This window comes from Mytilus trossulus, chromosome 8, assembly GCF_036588685.1.
Source record: "Mytilus trossulus isolate FHL-02 chromosome 8, PNRI_Mtr1.1.1.hap1, whole genome shotgun sequence".
Taxonomy (NCBI): domain Eukaryota; kingdom Metazoa; phylum Mollusca; class Bivalvia; order Mytilida; family Mytilidae; genus Mytilus; species Mytilus trossulus.
The window spans coordinates 42,109,075-42,129,401 of NC_086380.1; the positions used below are offsets into that span (position 1 = coordinate 42,109,075).

The window sequence follows — 20,327 nt, forward strand, 5'->3', positions numbered from 1 at the left end:
CCAGGGATTCCTGACTGCGACTCGATGTTAACATTCCGGTCGCCGGTAAGTCAGATTTCTGTTTCCTCCCAGACAGACTACACCGATTGCACAATGGCCCGCACGGTTCTACAAAGGTTATTTTTCTCTTGTTTCTTTCGTTTTTTTATCCATCTGTTACTGGATATTTTTCCTATTCTTTTTGAATTGCTAAATTTCATCCTTTCAATTCCGCCATCCAAAAGTTGGATCTGCGTCACCTTTATCGTCATCTTATGAAGTGCATGTTTTCTTTAATCATGAATTTCATACATTTTCTTATAAGTTTATATTACGCCTCGGGCAATTATATTCTGTTCGTGTCGTCATCATGTAAACATATATTCACCGGTCTTTGTTTCGTATACAGTGTAGAACCCAAACATTCACGAAAGCAAATTATCTTTTATTTTTCAGCCTATCTTGTTCAGTTCAGCAGACTATATCTCCAATTCTTCCAACCAGAAAACAGTTTCTTCAAATAGTGGTTTAGAGAAAGTAACATATGTTCGAAGATTAATTACGCCCCTCGGTAATTGATTCGTATTTCCACTATAAATTAGCATAACCTACAAGTTAACTAGTGTACGATATTAAATTATTGCACAAGGGTGAGACAAAGAATTAAACTTGCAAGACCTCTTAAAGTTTAAACTTTGGATTATTTCTATACCGTATCAATTACGGAATAATTGACATCAGCTAATCATGCACACACTATCTGGCAGTAATTTAAAGAAGTAAATATTTTGTCAGCATGGCATGGGAAAATTTATAAGAATTAGACATTATAAGATATATATCGATATCATTAAAGTTGTAATTCTTTTTAATCTGGCCTGCATATATGCATTGCCACGTTATTCAATAAACTGACTGTATTCGTCTGTGCTATAAGAAAGAATTTCGTTCACATCAGTAACATGGCGTCGGTGGTGTAACGGTTAGCATGGTTGCCTTCCAAGCAGTCGATCCGGGTTCGACTCCCGGCCGACGCACGTTATTTTTGCTAGGATTAGATGGAATCAAGTACTATAATGTTTATTACACTAGTTGCCGAACTTTCGAAAATGCAGTGTTTCTTTATTTACGAGAGAGGGGGAAAAAAATCATATCTTTTTGTCTTACTTAACTCCAATAGGTTAAGATGCAATTTGATATAAAACTTCAAATATAGGAAGCTTTATAAATTGATGGGTAATGAATTCGAAGGCGATATATATCTAAGAAAATTTAAACAAGTGTATTTATGGCGTCGGTGGTGTAACGGTTAGCATGGTTGCCTTCCAAGCAGTCGATCCGGGTTCGACTCCCGGCCGACGCACGAATTTTTTATATCGTATGAAATTTATTGTCTACGTCATTTGAAAAAAAAGATATATACTCTGACCATTTCGATTCATGTTCTCTCAGAGATTCCACAACTTTTTAACGGAGGCACCCCAGTGGTTTAAAATTTCGGACTATTCGGCATACAAGCATTTATTTCAGGTCTTTACCAATCCATGTTGATACAGCTGAACCATTTGAACCAGCAGTGCTGAACAACTTTTGACACTAATTGTATATAGAAATTTTGAAACAAGTAAAACAGAAATTAAACTGTAAGAACGTTGATGCCATTTCAAATTGGCCATTCTTAAAGACAGCAAAAATAGATGTTTCCGCTGAGGATTGAACTCAGGACCTTCCGCGTGTTAAGCGGATGTGATAACCACTACACCACGGAAACCTTGGGGATCTAAGAGTGAATTTTAGCTTAAAACCATGACGGAAATCAACGGAACAGCATTGCAGCTCAGGCATATCAACAGTTGACCCAATTGATGGATAACTAAACTTCGGCCGGCAGACAAAACGCTATTTTAACATATGTCGTCTTTTTATTTGTATTCGAAATGTCAAATCGATCCCACACGGAGTGTAAACTTTAAGTTTTTAGTTATTTCTTTCTCATAGAAACGGAACGTAATTTGCAATCGAAAGCTACAATTTGTCAATGAACATAAAATATTCTAGAGATTGGAATACTTGTTCACTGTCTTGATATGTGACATGAAATTATTTATAATCTATTTAATTGCAATTAGCAGTGTCAGGCTCGTTGGTCTAGTGGTATGATTCTCGCTTCGGGTGCGAGAGGTCCCGGGTTCGACTCCCGGACGAGCCCTAATTTTTGGCATTGCAAAAGGATCCGCTCATTAAATATCAAATCGCGAAACTGGACTACCAAAAATGTTAGGCCAAAATTTGGAGAATTATGGACGCACAAAAATATAGGCAGCCTATTCAAAGCGTAATATCGTTACCAATCTGGTCTTCCCGTCCTCATCATTGTTAGCCTGCTGAATGGGCTATAGACATTACTCGTGATACAACTTAAAAGGGAGTCTCACACTATGCCCAGTATATTCATCCAACTGGTATTATGTCCTACCATAGAGCGCTCACTAGTATTTTAAGGGTCTTGATCGTGTTGATCTTTTTGGCTTCGGTGGATTTCGTATTGAAAAATTGAAAAAAGACGTAACGTGCTTCGGCCGTCTCTATCCTGCTTTAATTATGACACGTTGTCGTTACTGGGGTGATTTCGTCTCATTCTTCGTCCAGGGATTCCTGACTGCGACTCGATGTTAACATTCCGGTCGCCGGTAAGTCAGATTTCTGTTTCCTCCCAGACAGACTACACCGATTGCACAATGGCCCGCACGGTTCTACAAAGGTTATTTTTCTCTTGTTTCTTTCGTTTTTTTATCCATCTGTTACTGGATATTTTTCCTATTCTTTTTGAATTGCTAAATTTCATCCTTTCAATTCCGCCATCCAAAAGTTGGATCTGCGTCACCTTTATCGTCATCTTATGAAGTGCATGTTTTCTTTAATCATGAATTTCATACATTTTCTTATAAGTTTATATTACGCCTCGGGCAATTATATTCTGTTCGTGTCGTCATCATGTAAACATATATTCACCGGTCTTTGTTTCGTATACAGTGTAGAACCCAAACATTCACGAAAGCAAATTATCTTTTATTTTTCAGCCTATCTTGTTCAGTTCAGCAGACTATATCTCCAATTCTTCCAACCAGAAAACAGTTTCTTCAAATAGTGGTTTAGAGAAAGTAACATATGTTCGAAGATTAATTACGCCCCTCGGTAATTGATTCGTATTTCCACTATAAATTAGCATAACCTACAAGTTAACTAGTGTACGATATTAAATTATTGCACAAGGGTGAGACAAAGAATTAAACTTGCAAGACCTCTTAAAGTTTAAACTTTGGATTATTTCTATACCGTATCAATTACGGAATAATTGACATCAGCTAATCATGCACACACTATCTGGCAGTAATTTAAAGAAGTAAATATTTTGTCAGCATGGCATGGGAAAATTTATAAGAATTAGACATTATAAGATATATATCGATATCATTAAAGTTGTAATTCTTTTTAATCTGGCCTGCATATATGCATTGCCACGTTATTCAATAAACTGACTGTATTCGTCTGTGCTATAAGAAAGAATTTCGTTCACATCAGTAACATGGCGTCGGTGGTGTAACGGTTAGCATGGTTGCCTTCCAAGCAGTCGATCCGGGTTCGACTCCCGGCCGACGCACGTTATTTTTGCTAGGATTAGATGGAATCAAGTACTATAATGTTTATTACACTAGTTGCCGAACTTTCGAAAATGCAGTGTTTCTTTATTTACGAGAGAGGGGGAAAAAAATCATATCTTTTTGTCTTACTTAACTCCAATAGGTTAAGATGCAATTTGATATAAAACTTCAAATATAGGAAGCTTTATAAATTGATGGGTAATGAATTCGAAGGCGATATATATCTAAGAAAATTTAAACAAGTGTATTTATGGCGTCGGTGGTGTAACGGTTAGCATGGTTGCCTTCCAAGCAGTCGATCCGGGTTCGACTCCCGGCCGACGCACGAATTTTTTATATCGTATGAAATTTATTGTCTACGTCATTTGAAAAAAAAGATATATACTCTGACCATTTCGATTCATGTTCTCTCAGAGATTCCACAACTTTTTAACGGAGGCACCCCAGTGGTTTAAAATTTCGGACTATTCGGCATACAAGCATTTATTTCAGGTCTTTACCAATCCATGTTGATACAGCTGAACCATTTGAACCAGCAGTGCTGAACAACTTTTGACACTAATTGTATATAGAAATTTTGAAACAAGTAAAACAGAAATTAAACTGTAAGAACGTTGATGCCATTTCAAATTGGCCATTCTTAAAGACAGCAAAAATAGATGTTTCCGCTGAGGATTGAACTCAGGACCTTCCGCGTGTTAAGCGGATGTGATAACCACTACACCACGGAAACCTTGGGGATCTAAGAGTGAATTTTAGCTTAAAACCATGACGGAAATCAACGGAACAGCATTGCAGCTCAGGCATATCAACAGTTGACCCAATTGATGGATAACTAAACTTCGGCCGGCAGACAAAACGCTATTTTAACATATGTCGTCTTTTTATTTGTATTCGAAATGTCAAATCGATCCCACACGGAGTGTAAACTTTAAGTTTTTAGTTATTTCTTTCTCATAGAAACGGAACGTAATTTGCAATCGAAAGCTACAATTTGTCAATGAACATAAAATATTCTAGAGATTGGAATACTTGTTCACTGTCTTGATATGTGACATGAAATTATTTATAATCTATTTAATTGCAATTAGCAGTGTCAGGCTCGTTGGTCTAGTGGTATGATTCTCGCTTCGGGTGCGAGAGGTCCCGGGTTCGACTCCCGGACGAGCCCTAATTTTTGGCATTGCAAAAGGATCCGCTCATTAAATATCAAATCGCGAAACTGGACTACCAAAAATGTTAGGCCAAAATTTGGAGAATTATGGACGCACAAAAATATAGGCAGCCTATTCAAAGCGTAATATCGTTACCAATCTGGTCTTCCCGTCCTCATCATTGTTAGCCTGCTGAATGGGCTATAGACATTACTCGTGATACAACTTAAAAGGGAGTCTCACACTATGCCCAGTATATTCATCCAACTGGTATTATGTCCTACCATAGAGCGCTCACTAGTATTTTAAGGGTCTTGATCGTGTTGATCTTTTTGGCTTCGGTGGATTTCGTATTGAAAAATTGAAAAAAGACGTAACGTGCTTCGGCCGTCTCTATCCTGCTTTAATTATGACACGTTGTAGTTACTGGGGTGATTTCGTCTCATTCTTCGTCCAGGGATTCCTGACTGCGACTCGATGTTAACATTCCGGTCGCCGGTAAGTCAGATTTCTGTTTCCTCCCAGACAGACTACACCGATTGCACAATGGCCCGCACGGTTCTACAAAGGTTATTTTTCTCTTGTTTCTTTCGTTTTTTTATCCATCTGTTACTGGATATTTTTCCTATTCTTTTTGAATTGCTAAATTTCATCCTTTCAATTCCGCCATCCAAAAGTTGGATCTGCGTCACCTTTATCGTCATCTTATGAAGTGCATGTTTTCTTTAATCATGAATTTCATACATTTTCTTATAAGTTTATATTACGCCTCGGGCAATTATATTCTGTTCGTGTCGTCATCATGTAAACATATATTCACCGGTCTTTGTTTCGTATACAGTGTAGAACCCAAACATTCACGAAAGCAAATTATCTTTTATTTTTCAGCCTATCTTGTTCAGTTCAGCAGACTATATCTCCAATTCTTCCAACCAGAAAACAGTTTCTTCAAATAGTGGTTTAGAGAAAGTAACATATGTTCGAAGATTAATTACGCCCCTCGGTAATTGATTCGTATTTCCACTATAAATTAGCATAACCTACAAGTTAACTAGTGTACGATATTAAATTATTGCACAAGGGTGAGACAAAGAATTAAACTTGCAAGACCTCTTAAAGTTTAAACTTTGGATTATTTCTATACCGTATCAATTACGGAATAATTGACATCAGCTAATCATGCACACACTATCTGGCAGTAATTTAAAGAAGTAAATATTTTGTCAGCATGGCATGGGAAAATTTATAAGAATTAGACATTATAAGATATATATCGATATCATTAAAGTTGTAATTCTTTTTAATCTGGCCTGCATATATGCATTGCCACGTTATTCAATAAACTGACTGTATTCGTCTGTGCTATAAGAAAGAATTTCGTTCACATCAGTAACATGGCGTCGGTGGTGTAACGGTTAGCATGGTTGCCTTCCAAGCAGTCGATCCGGGTTCGACTCCCGGCCGACGCACGTTATTTTTGCTAGGATTAGATGGAATCAAGTACTATAATGTTTATTACACTAGTTGCCGAACTTTCGAAAATGCAGTGTTTCTTTATTTACGAGAGAGGGGGAAAAAAATCATATGAACTTTCGAAAATGCAGTGTTTCTTTATTTACGAGAGAGGGGGAAAAAAATCATATCTTTTTGTCTTACTTAACTCCAATAGGTTAAGATGCAATTTGATATAAAACTTCAAATATAGGAAGCTTTATAAATTGATGGGTAATGAATTCGAAGGCGATATATATCTAAGAAAATTTAAACAAGTGTATTTATGGCGTCGGTGGTGTAACGGTTAGCATGGTTGCCTTCCAAGCAGTCGATCCGGGTTCGACTCCCGGCCGACGCACGAATTTTTTATATCGTATGAAATTTATTGTCTACGTCATTTGAAAAAAAAGATATATACTCTGACCATTTCGATTCATGTTCTCTCAGAGATTCCACAACTTTTTAACGGAGGCACCCCAGTGGTTTAAAATTTCGGACTATTCGGCATACAAGCATTTATTTCAGGTCTTTACCAATCCATGTTGATACAGCTGAACCATTTGAACCAGCAGTGCTGAACAACTTTTGACACTAATTGTATATAGAAATTTTGAAACAAGTAAAACAGAAATTAAACTGTAAGAACGTTGATGCCATTTCAAATTGGCCATTCTTAAAGACAGCAAAAATAGATGTTTCCGCTGAGGATTGAACTCAGGACCTTCCGCGTGTTAAGCGGATGTGATAACCACTACACCACGGAAACCTTGGGGATCTAAGAGTGAATTTTAGCTTAAAACCATGACGGAAATCAACGGAACAGCATTGCAGCTCAGGCATATCAACAGTTTACCCAATTGATGGATAACTAAACTTCGGCCGGCAGACAAAACGCTATTTTAACATATGTCGTCTTTTTATTTGTATTCGAAATGTCAAATCGATCCCACACGGAGTGTAAACTTTAAGTTTTTAGTTATTTCTTTCTCATAGAAACGGAACGTAATTTGCAATCGAAAGCTACAATTTGTCAATGAACATAAAATATTCTAGAGATTGGAATACTTGTTCACTGTCTTGATATGTGACATGAAATTATTTATAATCTATTTAATTGCAATTAGCAGTGTCAGGCTCGTTGGTCTAGTGGTATGATTCTCGCTTCGGGTGCGAGAGGTCCCGGGTTCGACTCCCGGACGAGCCCTAATTTTTGGCATTGCAAAAGGATCCGCTCATTAAATATCAAATCGCGAAACTGGACTACCAAAAATGTTAGGCCAAAATTTGGAGAATTATGGACGCACAATAATATAGGCAGCCTATTCAAAGCGTAATATCGTTACCAATCTGGTCTTCCCGTCCTCATCATTGTTAGCCTGCTGAATGGGCTATAGACATTACTCGTGATACAACTTAAAAGGGAGTCTCACACTATGCCCAGTATATTCATCCAACTGGTATTATGTCCTACCATAGAGCGCTCACTAGTATTTTAAGGGTCTTGATCGTGTTGATCTTTTTGGCTTCGGTGGATTTCGTATTGAAAAATTGAAAAAAGACGTAACGTGCTTCGGCCGTCTCTATCCTGCTTTAATTATGACACGTTGTCGTTACTGGGGTGATTTCGTCTCATTCTTCGTCCAGGGATTCCTGACTGCGACTCGATGTTAACATTCCGGTCGCCGGTAAGTCAGATTTCTGTTTCCTCCCAGACAGACTACACCGATTGCACAATGGCCCGCACGGTTCTACAAAGGTTATTTTTCTCTTGTTTCTTTCGTTTTTTTATCCATCTGTTACTGGATATTTTTCCTATTCTTTTTGAATTGCTAAATTTCATCCTTTCAATTCCGCCATCCAAAAGTTGGATCTGCGTCACCTTTATCGTCATCTTATGAAGTGCATGTTTTCTTTAATCATGAATTTCATACATTTTCTTATAAGTTTATATTACGCCTCGGGCAATTATATTCTGTTCGTGTCGTCATCATGTAAACATATATTCACCGGTCTTTGTTTCGTATACAGTGTAGAACCCAAACATTCACGAAAGCAAATTATCTTTTATTTTTCAGCCTATCTTGTTCAGTTCAGCAGACTATATCTCCAATTCTTCCAACCAGAAAACAGTTTCTTCAAATAGTGGTTTAGAGAAAGTAACATATGTTCGAAGATTAATTACGCCCCTCGGTAATTGATTCGTATTTCCACTATAAATTAGCATAACCTACAAGTTAACTAGTGTACGATATTAAATTATTGCACAAGGGTGAGACAAAGAATTAAACTTGCAAGACCTCTTAAAGTTTAAACTTTGGATTATTTCTATACCGTATCAATTACGGAATAATTGACATCAGCTAATCATGCACACACTATCTGGCAGTAATTTAAAGAAGTAAATATTTTGTCAGCATGGCATGGGAAAATTTATAAGAATTAGACATTATAAGATATATATCGATATCATTAAAGTTGTAATTCTTTTTAATCTGGCCTGCATATATGCATTGCCACGTTATTCAATAAACTGACTGTATTCGTCTGTGCTATAAGAAAGAATTTCGTTCACATCAGTAACATGGCGTCGGTGGTGTAACGGTTAGCATGGTTGCCTTCCAAGCAGTCGATCCGGGTTCGACTCCCGGCCGACGCACGTTATTTTTGCTAGGATTAGATGGAATCAAGTACTATAATGTTTATTACACTAGTTGCCGAACTTTCGAAAATGCAGTGTTTCTTTATTTACGAGAGAGGGGGAAAAAAATCATATCTTTTTGTCTTACTTAACTCCAATAGGTTAAGATGCAATTTGATATAAAACTTCAAATATAGGAAGCTTTATAAATTGATGGGTAATGAATTCGAAGGCGATATATATCTAAGAAAATTTAAACAAGTGTATTTATGGCGTCGGTGGTGTAACGGTTAGCATGGTTGCCTTCCAAGCAGTCGATCCGGGTTCGACTCCCGGCCGACGCACGAATTTTTTATATCGTATGAAATTTATTGTCTACGTCATTTGAAAAAAAAGATATATACTCTGACCATTTCGATTCATGTTCTCTCAGAGATTCCACAACTTTTTAACGGAGGCACCCCAGTGGTTTAAAATTTCGGACTATTCGGCATACAAGCATTTATTTCAGGTCTTTACCAATCCATGTTGATACAGCTGAACCATTTGAACCAGCAGTGCTGAACAACTTTTGACACTAATTGTATATAGAAATTTTGAAACAAGTAAAACAGAAATTAAACTGTAAGAACGTTGATGCCATTTCAAATTGGCCATTCTTAAAGACAGCAAAAATAGATGTTTCCGCTGAGGATTGAACTCAGGACCTTCCGCGTGTTAAGCGGATGTGATAACCACTACACCACGGAAACCTTGGGGATCTAAGAGTGAATTTTAGCTTAAAACCATGACGGAAATCAACGGAACAGCATTGCAGCTCAGGCATATCAACAGTTGACCCAATTGATGGATAACTAAACTTCGGCCGGCAGACAAAACGCTATTTTAACATATGTCGTCTTTTTATTTGTATTCGAAATGTCAAATCGATCCCACACGGAGTGTAAACTTTAAGTTTTTAGTTATTTCTTTCTCATAGAAACGGAACGTAATTTGCAATCGAAAGCTACAATTTGTCAATGAACATAAAATATTCTAGAGATTGGAATACTTGTTCACTGTCTTGATATGTGACATGAAATTATTTATAATCTATTTAATTGCAATTAGCAGTGTCAGGCTCGTTGGTCTAGTGGTATGATTCTCGCTTCGGGTGCGAGAGGTCCCGGGTTCGACTCCCGGACGAGCCCTAATTTTTGGCATTGCAAAAGGATCCGCTCATTAAATATCAAATCGCGAAACTGGACTACCAAAAATGTTAGGCCAAAATTTGGAGAATTATGGACGCACAAAAATATAGGCAGCCTATTCAAAGCGTAATATCGTTACCAATCTGGTCTTCCCGTCCTCATCATTGTTAGCCTGCTGAATGGGCTATAGACATTACTCGTGATACAACTTAAAAGGGAGTCTCACACTATGCCCAGTATATTCATCCAACTGGTATTATGTCCTACCATAGAGCGCTCACTAGTATTTTAAGGGTCTTGATCGTGTTGATCTTTTTGGCTTCGGTGGATTTCGTATTGAAAAATTGAAAAAAGACGTAACGTGCTTCGGCCGTCTCTATCCTGCTTTAATTATGACACGTTGTCGTTACTGGGGTGATTTCGTCTCATTCTTCGTCCAGGGATTCCTGACTGCGACTCGATGTTAACATTCCGGTCGCCGGTAAGTCAGATTTCTGTTTCCTCCCAGACAGACTACACCGATTGCACAATGGCCCGCACGGTTCTACAAAGGTTATTTTTCTCTTGTTTCTTTCGTTTTTTTATCCATCTGTTACTGGATATTTTTCCTATTCTTTTTGAATTGCTAAATTTCATCCTTTCAATTCCGCCATCCAAAAGTTGGATCTGCGTCACCTTTATCGTCATCTTATGAAGTGCATGTTTTCTTTAATCATGAATTTCATACATTTTCTTATAAGTTTATATTACGCCTCGGGCAATTATATTCTGTTCGTGTCGTCATCATGTAAACATATATTCACCGGTCTTTGTTTCGTATACAGTGTAGAACCCAAACATTCACGAAAGCAAATTATCTTTTATTTTTCAGCCTATCTTGTTCAGTTCAGCAGACTATATCTCCAATTCTTCCAACCAGAAAACAGTTTCTTCAAATAGTGGTTTAGAGAAAGTAACATATGTTCGAAGATTAATTACGCCCCTCGGTAATTGATTCGTATTTCCACTATAAATTAGCATAACCTACAAGTTAACTAGTGTACGATATTAAATTATTGCACAAGGGTGAGACAAAGAATTAAACTTGCAAGACCTCTTAAAGTTTAAACTTTGGATTATTTCTATACCGTATCAATTACGGAATAATTGACATCAGCTAATCATGCACACACTATCTGGCAGTAATTTAAAGAAGTAAATATTTTGTCAGCATGGCATGGGAAAATTTATAAGAATTAGACATTATAAGATATATATCGATATCATTAAAGTTGTAATTCTTTTTAATCTGGCCTGCATATATGCATTGCCACGTTATTCAATAAACTGACTGTATTCGTCTGTGCTATAAGAAAGAATTTCGTTCACATCAGTAACATGGCGTCGGTGGTGTAACGGTTAGCATGGTTGCCTTCCAAGCAGTCGATCCGGGTTCGACTCCCGGCCGACGCACGTTATTTTTGCTAGGATTAGATGGAATCAAGTACTATAATGTTTATTACACTAGTTGCCGAACTTTCGAAAATGCAGTGTTTCTTTATTTACGAGAGAGGGGGAAAAAAATCATATCTTTTTGTCTTACTTAACTCCAATAGGTTAAGATGCAATTTGATATAAAACTTCAAATATAGGAAGCTTTATAAATTGATGGGTAATGAATTCGAAGGCGATATATATCTAAGAAAATTTAAACAAGTGTATTTATGGCGTCGGTGGTGTAACGGTTAGCATGGTTGCCTTCCAAGCAGTCGATCCGGGTTCGACTCCCGGCCGACGCACGAATTTTTTATATCGTATGAAATTTATTGTCTACGTCATTTGAAAAAAAAGATATATACTCTGACCATTTCGATTCATGTTCTCTCAGAGATTCCACAACTTTTTAACGGAGGCACCCCAGTGGTTTAAAATTTCGGACTATTCGGCATACAAGCATTTATTTCAGGTCTTTACCAATCCATGTTGATACAGCTGAACCATTTGAACCAGCAGTGCTGAACAACTTTTGACACTAATTGTATATAGAAATTTTGAAACAAGTAAAACAGAAATTAAACTGTAAGAACGTTGATGCCATTTCAAATTGGCCATTCTTAAAGACAGCAAAAATAGATGTTTCCGCTGAGGATTGAACTCAGGACCTTCCGCGTGTTAAGCGGATGTGATAACCACTACACCACGGAAACCTTGGGGATCTAAGAGTGAATTTTAGCTTAAAACCATGACGGAAATCAACGGAACAGCATTGCAGCTCAGGCATATCAACAGTTGACCCAATTGATGGATAACTAAACTTCGGCCGGCAGACAAAACGCTATTTTAACATATGTCGTCTTTTTATTTGTATTCGAAATGTCAAATCGATCCCACACGGAGTGTAAACTTTAAGTTTTTAGTTATTTCTTTCTCATAGAAACGGAACGTAATTTGCAATCGAAAGCTACAATTTGTCAATGAACATAAAATATTCTAGAGATTGGAATACTTGTTCACTGTCTTGATATGTGACATGAAATTATTTATAATCTATTTAATTGCAATTAGCAGTGTCAGGCTCGTTGGTCTAGTGGTATGATTCTCGCTTCGGGTGCGAGAGGTCCCGGGTTCGACTCCCGGACGAGCCCTAATTTTTGGCATTGCAAAAGGATCCGCTCATTAAATATCAAATCGCGAAACTGGACTACCAAAAATGTTAGGCCAAAATTTGGAGAATTATGGACGCACAAAAATATAGGCAGCCTATTCAAAGCGTAATATCGTTACCAATCTGGTCTTCCCGTCCTCATCATTGTTAGCCTGCTGAATGGGCTATAGACATTACTCGTGATACAACTTAAAAGGGAGTCTCACACTATGCCCAGTATATTCATCCAACTGGTATTATGTCCTACCATAGAGCGCTCACTAGTATTTTAAGGGTCTTGATCGTGTTGATCTTTTTGGCTTCGGTGGATTTCGTATTGAAAAATTGAAAAAAGACGTAACGTGCTTCGGCCGTCTCTATCCTGCTTTAATTATGACACGTTGTCGTTACTGGGGTGATTTCGTCTCATTCTTCGTCCAGGGATTCCTGACTGCGACTCGATGTTAACATTCCGGTCGCCGGTAAGTCAGATTTCTGTTTCCTCCCAGACAGACTACACCGATTGCACAATGGCCCGCACGGTTCTACAAAGGTTATTTTTCTCTTGTTTCTTTCGTTTTTTTATCCATCTGTTACTGGATATTTTTCCTATTCTTTTTGAATTGCTAAATTTCATCCTTTCAATTCCGCCATCCAAAAGTTGGATCTGCGTCACCTTTATCGTCATCTTATGAAGTGCATGTTTTCTTTAATCATGAATTTCATACATTTTCTTATAAGTTTATATTACGCCTCGGGCAATTATATTCTGTTCGTGTCGTCATCATGTAAACATATATTCACCGGTCTTTGTTTCGTATACAGTGTAGAACCCAAACATTCACGAAAGCAAATTATCTTTTATTTTTCAGCCTATCTTGTTCAGTTCAGCAGACTATATCTCCAATTCTTCCAACCAGAAAACAGTTTCTTCAAATAGTGGTTTAGAGAAAGTAACATATGTTCGAAGATTAATTACGCCCCTCGGTAATTGATTCGTATTTCCACTATAAATTAGCATAACCTACAAGTTAACTAGTGTACGATATTAAATTATTGCACAAGGGTGAGACAAAGAATTAAACTTGCAAGACCTCTTAAAGTTTAAACTTTGGATTATTTCTATACCGTATCAATTACGGAATAATTGACATCAGCTAATCATGCACACACTATCTGGCAGTAATTTAAAGAAGTAAATATTTTGTCAGCATGGCATGGGAAAATTTATAAGAATTAGACATTATAAGATATATATCGATATCATTAAAGTTGTAATTCTTTTTAATCTGGCCTGCATATATGCATTGCCACGTTATTCAATAAACTGACTGTATTCGTCTGTGCTATAAGAAAGAATTTCGTTCACATCAGTAACATGGCGTCGGTGGTGTAACGGTTAGCATGGTTGCCTTCCAAGCAGTCGATCCGGGTTCGACTCCCGGCCGACGCACGTTATTTTTGCTAGGATTAGATGGAATCAAGTACTATAATGTTTATTACACTAGTTGCCGAACTTTCGAAAATGCAGTGTTTCTTTATTTACGAGAGAGGGGGAAAAAAATCATATCTTTTTGTCTTACTTAACTCCAATAGGTTAAGATGCAATTTGATATAAAACTTCAAATATAGGAAGCTTTATAAATTGATGGGTAATGAATTCGAAGGCGATATATATCTAAGAAAATTTAAACAAGTGTATTTATGGCGTCGGTGGTGTAACGGTTAGCATGGTTGCCTTCCAAGCAGTCGATCCGGGTTCGACTCCCGGCCGACGCACGAATTTTTTATATCGTATGAAATTTATTGTCTACGTCATTTGAAAAAAAAGATATATACTCTGACCATTTCGATTCATGTTCTCTCAGAGATTCCACAACTTTTTAACGGAGGCACCCCAGTGGTTTAAAATTTCGGACTATTCGGCATACAAGCATTTATTTCAGGTCTTTACCAATCCATGTTGATACAGCTGAACCATTTGAACCAGCAGTGCTGAACAACTTTTGACACTAATTGTATATAGAAATTTTGAAACAAGTAAAACAGAAATTAAACTGTAAGAACGTTGATGCCATTTCAAATTGGCCATTCTTAAAGACAGCAAAAATAGATGTTTCCGCTGAGGATTGAACTCAGGACCTTCCGCGTGTTAAGCGGATGTGATAACCACTACACCACGGAAACCTTGGGGATCTAAGAGTGAATTTTAGCTTAAAACCATGACGGAAATCAACGGAACAGCATTGCAGCTCAGGCATATCAACAGTTGACCCAATTGATGGATAACTAAACTTCGGCCGGCAGACAAAACGCTATTTTAACATATGTCGTCTTTTTATTTGTATTCGAAATGTCAAATCGATCCCACACGGAGTGTAAACTTTAAGTTTTTAGTTATTTCTTTCTCATAGAAACGGAACGTAATTTGCAATCGAAAGCTACAATTTGTCAATGAACATAAAATATTCTAGAGATTGGAATACTTGTTCACTGTCTTGATATGTGACATGAAATTATTTATAATCTATTTAATTGCAATTAGCAGTGTCAGGCTCGTTGGTCTAGTGGTATGATTCTCGCTTCGGGTGCGAGAGGTCCCGGGTTCGACTCCCGGACGAGCCCTAATTTTTGGCATTGCAAAAGGATCCGCTCATTAAATATCAAATCGCGAAACTGGACTACCAAAAATGTTAGGCCAAAATTTGGAGAATTATGGACGCACAAAAATATAGGCAGCCTATTCAAAGCGTAATATCGTTACCAATCTGGTCTTCCCGTCCTCATCATTGTTAGCCTGCTGAATGGGCTATAGACATTACTCGTGATACAACTTAAAAGGGAGTCTCACACTATGCCCAGTATATTCATCCAACTGGTATTATGTCCTACCATAGAGCGCTCACTAGTATTTTAAGGGTCTTGATCGTGTTGATCTTTTTGGCTTCGGTGGATTTCGTATTGAAAAATTGAAAAAAGACGTAACGTGCTTCGGCCGTCTCTATCCTGCTTTAATTATGACACGTTGTCGTTACTGGGGTGATTTCGTCTCATTCTTCGTCCAGGGATTCCTGACTGCGACTCGATGTTAACATTCCGGTCGCCGGTAAGTCAGATTTCTGTTTCCTCCCAGACAGACTACACCGATTGCACAATGGCCCGCACGGTTCTACAAAGGTTATTTTTCTCTTGTTTCTTTCGTTTTTTTATCCATCTGTTACTGGATATTTTTCCTATTCTTTTTGAATTGCTAAATTTCATCCTTTCAATTCCGCCATCCAAAAGTTGGATCTGCGTCACCTTTATCGTCATCTTATGAAGTGCATGTTTTCTTTAATCATGAATTTCATACATTTTCTTATAAGTTTATATTACGCCTCGGGCAATTATATTCTGTTCGTGTCGTCATCATGTAAACATATATTCACCGGTCTTTGTTTCGTATACAGTGTAGAACCCAAACATTCACGAAAGCAAATTATCTTTTATTTTTCAGCCTATCTTGTTCAGTTCAGCAGACTATATCTCCAATTCTTCCAACCAGAAAACAGTTTCTTCAAATAGTGGTTTAGAGAAAGTAACATATGTTCGAAGATTAATTACGCCCCTCGGTAATTGATTCGTATTTCCACTATAAATTAGCATAACCTACAAGTTAACTAGTGTACGATATTAAATTATTGCACAAGGGTGAGACAAAGAATTAAACTTGCAAGACCTCTTAAAGTTTAAACTTTGGATTATTTCTATACCGTATCAATTACGGAATAATTGACATCAGCTAATCATGCACACACTATCTGGCAGTAATTTAAAGAAGTAAATATTTTGTCAGCATGGCATGGGAAAATTTATAAGAATTAGACATTATAAGATATATATCGATATCATTAAAGTTGTAATTCTTTTTAATCTGGCCTGCATATATGCATTGCCACGTTATTCAATAAACTGACTGTATTCGTCTGTGCTATAAGAAAGAATTTCGTTCACATCAGTAACATGGCGTCGGTGGTGTAACGGTTAGCATGGTTGCCTTCCAAGCAGTCGATCCGGGTTCGACTCCCGGCCGACGCACGTTATTTTTGCTAGGATTAGATGGAATCAAGTACTATAATGTTTATTACACTAGTTGCCGAACTTTCGAAAATGCAGTGTTTCTTTATTTACGAGAGAGGGGGAAAAAAATCATATCTTTTTGTCTTACTTAACTCCAATAGGTTAAGATGCAATTTGATATAAAACTTCAAATATAGGAAGCTTTATAAATTGATGGGTAATGAATTCGAAGGCGATATATATCTAAGAAAATTTAAACAAGTGTATTTATGGCGTCGGTGGTGTAACGGTTAGCATGGTTGCCTTCCAAGCAGTCGATCCGGGTTCGACTCCCGGCCGACGCACGAATTTTTTATATCGTATGAAATTTATTGTCTACGTCATTTGAAAAAAAAGATATATACTCTGACCATTTCGATTCATGTTCTCTCAGAGATTCCACAACTTTTTAACGGAGGCACCCCAGTGGTTTAAAATTTCGGACTATTCGGCATACAAGCATTTATTTCAGGTCTTTACCAATCCATGTTGATACAGCTGAACCATTTGAACCAGCAGTGCTGAACAACTTTTGACACTAATTGTATATAGAAATTTTGAAACAAGTAAAACAGAAATTAAACTGTAAGAACGTTGATGCCATTTCAAATTGGCCATTCTTAAAGACAGCAAAAATAGATGTTTCCGCTGAGGATTGAACTCAGGACCTTCCGCGTGTTAAGCGGATGTGATAACCACTACACCACGGAAACCTTGGGGATCTAAGAGTGAATTTTAGCTTAAAACCATGACGGAAATCAACGGAACAGCATTGCAGCTCAGGCATATCAACAGTTGACCCAATTGATGGATAACTAAACTTCGGCCGGCAGACAAAACGCTATTTTAACATATGTCGTCTTTTTATTTGTATTCGAAATGTCAAATCGATCCCACACGGAGTGTAAACTTTAAGTTTTTAGTTATTTCTTTCTCATAGAAACGGAACGTAATTTGCAATCGAAAGCTACAATTTGTCAATGAACATAAAATATTCTAGAGATTGGAATACTTGTTCACTGTCTTGATATGTGACATGAAATTATTTTATAATCTATTTAATTGCAATTAGCAGTGTCAGGCTCGTTGGTCTAGTGGTATGATTCTCGCTTCGGGTGCGAGAGGTCCCGGGTTCGACTCCCGGACGAGCCCCTAATTTTTGGCATTGCAAAAGGATCCGCTCATTAAATATCAAATCGCGAAACTGGACTACCAAAAATGTTAGGCCAAAATTTGGGAGAATTATGGACGCACAAAAATATAGGCAGCCTATTCAAAGCGTAATATCGTTACCAATCTGGTCTTCCCGTCCTCATCATTGTTAGCCTGCTGAATGGGCTATAGACATTACTCGTGATACAACTTAAAAGGGAGTCTCACACTATGCCCAGTATATTCATCCAACTGGTATTATGTCCTACCATAGAGCGCTCACTAGTATTTTAAGGGTCTTGATCGTGTTGATCTTTTTGGCTTCGGTGGATTTCGTATTGAAAAATTGAAAAAAGACGTAACGTGCTTCGGCGTCTCTATCCTGCTTTAATTATGACACGTTGTCGTTACTGGGGTGATTTCGTCTCATTCTTCGTCCAGGGATTCCTGACTGCGACTCGATGTTACATTCCGGTCGCCGGTAAGTCAGATTTCTGTTTCCTCCCAGACAGACTACACCGATTGCACAATGGCCCGCACGGTTCTACAAAGGTTATTTTTCTCTTGTTTCTTTCGTTTTTTTATCCATCTGTTACTGGATATTTTTCCTATTCTTTTTGAATTGCTAAATTTCATCCTTTCAATTCCGCCATCCAAAAGTTGGATCTGCGTCACCTTTATCGTCATCTTATGAAGTGCATGTTTTCTTTAATCATGAATTTCATACATTTTCTTATAAGTTTATATTACGCCTCGGGCAATTATATTCTGTTCGTGTCGTCATCATGTAAACATATATTCACCGGTCTTTGTTTTCGTATACAGTGTAGAACCCAAACATTCACGAAAGCAAATTATCTTTTATTTTTCAGCCTATCTTGTTCAGTTCAGCAGACTATATCTCCAATTCTTCCAACCAGAAAACAGTTTCTTCAAATAGTGGTTTAGAGAAAGTAACATATGTTCGAAGATTATTACGCCCCTCGGTAATTGATTCGTATTTCACTATAAATTAGCATAACCTACAAGTTAACTAGTGTACGATATTAAATTATTGCACAAGGGTGAGACAAAGAATTAAACTTGCAAGACCTCTTAAGTTTAAACTTTGGATTATTTCTATACCGTATCAATTACGGAATAATTGACATCAGCTAATCATGCACACACTATCTGGCAGTAATTTAAAGAAGTAAATATTTTGTCAGCATGGCATGGGAAAATTTATAAGAATTAGACATTATAAGATATATATCGATATCATTAAAGTTGAATTCTTTTTAATCTGGCCTGCATATATGCATTGCCACGTTATTCAATAAACTGACTGTATTCGTCTGTGCTATAAGAAAGAATTTCGTTCACATCAGTAACATGGCGTCGGTGGTGTAACGGTTAGCATGGTTGCCTTCCAAGCAGTCGATCCGGGTTCGACTCCCGGCCGACGCACGTTATTTTTGCTAGGATTAGATGGAATCAAGTACTATAATGTTTATTACACTAGTTGCCGAACTTTCGAAAATGCAGTGTTTCTTTATTTACGAGAGAGGGGGAAAAAAATCATATCTTTTTGTCTTACTTAACTCCAATAGGTTAAGATGCAATTTGATATAAAACTTCAAATATAGGAAGCTTTATAAATTGATGGGTAATGAATTCGAAGGCGATATATATCTAAGAAAATTTAAACAAGTGTATTTATGGCGTCGGTGGTGTAACGGTTAGCATGGTTGCCTTCCAAGCAGTCGATCCGGGTTCGACTCCCGGCCGACGCACGAATTTTTTATATCGTATGAAATTTATTGTCTACGTCATTTGAAAAAAAAGATATATACTCTGACCATTTCGATTCATGTTCTCTCAGAGATTCCACAACTTTTTAACGGAGGCACCCCAGTGGTTTAAAATTTCGGACTATTCGGCATACAAGCATTTATTTCAGGTCTTTACCAATCCATGTTGATACAGCTGAACCATTTGAACCAGCAGTGCTGAACAACTTTTGACACTAATTGTATATAGAAATTTTGAAACAAGTAAAACAGAAATTAAACTGTAAGAACGTTGATGCCATTTCAAATTGGCCATTCTAAAGACAGCAAAAATAGATGTTTCCGCTGAGGATTGAAACTCAGGACCTTCCGCGTGTTAAGCGGATGTGATAACCATCTACACCACGGAAACCTTGGGGATCTAAGAGTGAATTTTAGCTTAAAAACCATGACGGAAATCAACGGAACAGCATTGCAGCTAGGCATATCAACAGTTGACCCAATTGATGGATAACTAAACTTCGGCCGGCAGACAAAACGCTATTTTAACATATGTCGTCTTTTT

At 37.4% G+C, this 20,327-nt stretch overlaps 31 non-coding genes across 31 annotated transcripts; 23 read left to right on the top strand and 8 right to left on the bottom strand.

Moving 5' to 3' along the window:
• Positions 1-944: 944 nt before the first annotated feature.
• On the top strand, positions 945-1,016 carry Trnag-ucc (transfer RNA glycine (anticodon UCC)). The gene has a single exon. It is a non-coding gene; the product is annotated as a tRNA-Gly (tRNA).
• A 254-nt stretch (positions 1,017-1,270) lies between these two features.
• On the top strand, positions 1,271-1,342 carry Trnag-ucc (transfer RNA glycine (anticodon UCC)). The gene has a single exon. It is a non-coding gene; the product is annotated as a tRNA-Gly (tRNA).
• Positions 1,343-1,677: 335 nt separating this feature from the next.
• On the bottom strand, positions 1,678-1,750 carry Trnav-aac (transfer RNA valine (anticodon AAC)). The gene has a single exon. It is a non-coding gene; the product is annotated as a tRNA-Val (tRNA).
• Positions 1,751-2,116: 366 nt separating this feature from the next.
• Trnap-cgg (transfer RNA proline (anticodon CGG)) lies at positions 2,117-2,188 on the top strand. The gene has a single exon. It is a non-coding gene; the product is annotated as a tRNA-Pro (tRNA).
• Positions 2,189-3,568: 1,380 nt separating this feature from the next.
• Positions 3,569-3,640, top strand: Trnag-ucc (transfer RNA glycine (anticodon UCC)). The gene has a single exon. It is a non-coding gene; the product is annotated as a tRNA-Gly (tRNA).
• A 254-nt stretch (positions 3,641-3,894) lies between these two features.
• Positions 3,895-3,966, top strand: Trnag-ucc (transfer RNA glycine (anticodon UCC)). The gene has a single exon. It is a non-coding gene; the product is annotated as a tRNA-Gly (tRNA).
• Positions 3,967-4,301: 335 nt separating this feature from the next.
• Positions 4,302-4,374, bottom strand: Trnav-aac (transfer RNA valine (anticodon AAC)). The gene has a single exon. It is a non-coding gene; the product is annotated as a tRNA-Val (tRNA).
• Positions 4,375-4,740: 366 nt separating this feature from the next.
• Trnap-cgg (transfer RNA proline (anticodon CGG)) lies at positions 4,741-4,812 on the top strand. The gene has a single exon. It is a non-coding gene; the product is annotated as a tRNA-Pro (tRNA).
• A 1,380-nt stretch (positions 4,813-6,192) lies between these two features.
• Trnag-ucc (transfer RNA glycine (anticodon UCC)) lies at positions 6,193-6,264 on the top strand. The gene has a single exon. It is a non-coding gene; the product is annotated as a tRNA-Gly (tRNA).
• Positions 6,265-6,575: 311 nt separating this feature from the next.
• Trnag-ucc (transfer RNA glycine (anticodon UCC)) lies at positions 6,576-6,647 on the top strand. Its single transcript has one exon. It is a non-coding gene; the product is annotated as a tRNA-Gly (tRNA).
• A 335-nt stretch (positions 6,648-6,982) lies between these two features.
• On the bottom strand, positions 6,983-7,055 carry Trnav-aac (transfer RNA valine (anticodon AAC)). Its single transcript has one exon. It is a non-coding gene; the product is annotated as a tRNA-Val (tRNA).
• A 366-nt stretch (positions 7,056-7,421) lies between these two features.
• On the top strand, positions 7,422-7,493 carry Trnap-cgg (transfer RNA proline (anticodon CGG)). The gene has a single exon. It is a non-coding gene; the product is annotated as a tRNA-Pro (tRNA).
• A 1,380-nt stretch (positions 7,494-8,873) lies between these two features.
• Trnag-ucc (transfer RNA glycine (anticodon UCC)) lies at positions 8,874-8,945 on the top strand. Its single transcript has one exon. It is a non-coding gene; the product is annotated as a tRNA-Gly (tRNA).
• Positions 8,946-9,199: 254 nt separating this feature from the next.
• On the top strand, positions 9,200-9,271 carry Trnag-ucc (transfer RNA glycine (anticodon UCC)). Its single transcript has one exon. It is a non-coding gene; the product is annotated as a tRNA-Gly (tRNA).
• A 335-nt stretch (positions 9,272-9,606) lies between these two features.
• Trnav-aac (transfer RNA valine (anticodon AAC)) lies at positions 9,607-9,679 on the bottom strand. The gene has a single exon. It is a non-coding gene; the product is annotated as a tRNA-Val (tRNA).
• Positions 9,680-10,045: 366 nt separating this feature from the next.
• Positions 10,046-10,117, top strand: Trnap-cgg (transfer RNA proline (anticodon CGG)). The gene has a single exon. It is a non-coding gene; the product is annotated as a tRNA-Pro (tRNA).
• A 1,380-nt stretch (positions 10,118-11,497) lies between these two features.
• Positions 11,498-11,569, top strand: Trnag-ucc (transfer RNA glycine (anticodon UCC)). Its single transcript has one exon. It is a non-coding gene; the product is annotated as a tRNA-Gly (tRNA).
• A 254-nt stretch (positions 11,570-11,823) lies between these two features.
• Trnag-ucc (transfer RNA glycine (anticodon UCC)) lies at positions 11,824-11,895 on the top strand. The gene has a single exon. It is a non-coding gene; the product is annotated as a tRNA-Gly (tRNA).
• A 335-nt stretch (positions 11,896-12,230) lies between these two features.
• Positions 12,231-12,303, bottom strand: Trnav-aac (transfer RNA valine (anticodon AAC)). The gene has a single exon. It is a non-coding gene; the product is annotated as a tRNA-Val (tRNA).
• A 366-nt stretch (positions 12,304-12,669) lies between these two features.
• On the top strand, positions 12,670-12,741 carry Trnap-cgg (transfer RNA proline (anticodon CGG)). Its single transcript has one exon. It is a non-coding gene; the product is annotated as a tRNA-Pro (tRNA).
• A 1,380-nt stretch (positions 12,742-14,121) lies between these two features.
• Positions 14,122-14,193, top strand: Trnag-ucc (transfer RNA glycine (anticodon UCC)). The gene has a single exon. It is a non-coding gene; the product is annotated as a tRNA-Gly (tRNA).
• Positions 14,194-14,447: 254 nt separating this feature from the next.
• On the top strand, positions 14,448-14,519 carry Trnag-ucc (transfer RNA glycine (anticodon UCC)). The gene has a single exon. It is a non-coding gene; the product is annotated as a tRNA-Gly (tRNA).
• A 335-nt stretch (positions 14,520-14,854) lies between these two features.
• On the bottom strand, positions 14,855-14,927 carry Trnav-aac (transfer RNA valine (anticodon AAC)). Its single transcript has one exon. It is a non-coding gene; the product is annotated as a tRNA-Val (tRNA).
• Positions 14,928-15,293: 366 nt separating this feature from the next.
• Trnap-cgg (transfer RNA proline (anticodon CGG)) lies at positions 15,294-15,365 on the top strand. The gene has a single exon. It is a non-coding gene; the product is annotated as a tRNA-Pro (tRNA).
• A 1,380-nt stretch (positions 15,366-16,745) lies between these two features.
• Trnag-ucc (transfer RNA glycine (anticodon UCC)) lies at positions 16,746-16,817 on the top strand. Its single transcript has one exon. It is a non-coding gene; the product is annotated as a tRNA-Gly (tRNA).
• Positions 16,818-17,071: 254 nt separating this feature from the next.
• Positions 17,072-17,143, top strand: Trnag-ucc (transfer RNA glycine (anticodon UCC)). Its single transcript has one exon. It is a non-coding gene; the product is annotated as a tRNA-Gly (tRNA).
• A 335-nt stretch (positions 17,144-17,478) lies between these two features.
• On the bottom strand, positions 17,479-17,551 carry Trnav-aac (transfer RNA valine (anticodon AAC)). The gene has a single exon. It is a non-coding gene; the product is annotated as a tRNA-Val (tRNA).
• A 367-nt stretch (positions 17,552-17,918) lies between these two features.
• Positions 17,919-17,990, top strand: Trnap-cgg (transfer RNA proline (anticodon CGG)). The gene has a single exon. It is a non-coding gene; the product is annotated as a tRNA-Pro (tRNA).
• A 1,377-nt stretch (positions 17,991-19,367) lies between these two features.
• Positions 19,368-19,439, top strand: Trnag-ucc (transfer RNA glycine (anticodon UCC)). Its single transcript has one exon. It is a non-coding gene; the product is annotated as a tRNA-Gly (tRNA).
• A 254-nt stretch (positions 19,440-19,693) lies between these two features.
• Trnag-ucc (transfer RNA glycine (anticodon UCC)) lies at positions 19,694-19,765 on the top strand. Its single transcript has one exon. It is a non-coding gene; the product is annotated as a tRNA-Gly (tRNA).
• A 334-nt stretch (positions 19,766-20,099) lies between these two features.
• On the bottom strand, positions 20,100-20,174 carry Trnav-aac (transfer RNA valine (anticodon AAC)). The gene has a single exon. It is a non-coding gene; the product is annotated as a tRNA-Val (tRNA).
• Positions 20,175-20,327: the final 153 nt, after the last annotated feature.